Here is a 244-nt window from a genome sequence, read left to right on the forward strand (position 1 = left end):
CGCGTCAAGATCTTGTGTCCTACCAAGAGCATCCATACCCCCAAGCCATGACCAGCCCAGGTGGGGGCTGCCTCAACTCCATCATCTCCATTTCTGTCTCTGTATCTCCATCCCCATCTCCATCCCTGTCTTCATTTCTGTCTCTATCTCCATCTCCATCCCTGTCTCCACCTCAATCTCCATTACTCCACCCCTGTCTCCATCTCCATCTCCGTATCTCCATCCCTGTCTCCATCTCCGTCTC

General features: G+C 53.3%; 1 protein-coding gene across 1 annotated transcript in view; it reads right to left on the reverse strand.

Moving 5' to 3' along the window:
• The window catches only part of LOC104403218 (rho GTPase-activating protein 27-like), a gene marked incomplete at its 5' end in the record, with an annotated part of 5,452 nt that overhangs the window by 4,739 nt on the left and 469 nt on the right, over positions 1-244 (reverse strand).

The sequence above is a fragment of the Nestor notabilis genome, unplaced genomic scaffold (genome assembly GCF_000696875.1).
Source record: "Nestor notabilis isolate BGI_N333 unplaced genomic scaffold, ASM69687v1 scaffold20993, whole genome shotgun sequence".
Classification (NCBI taxonomy): domain Eukaryota; kingdom Metazoa; phylum Chordata; class Aves; order Psittaciformes; family Psittacidae; genus Nestor; species Nestor notabilis.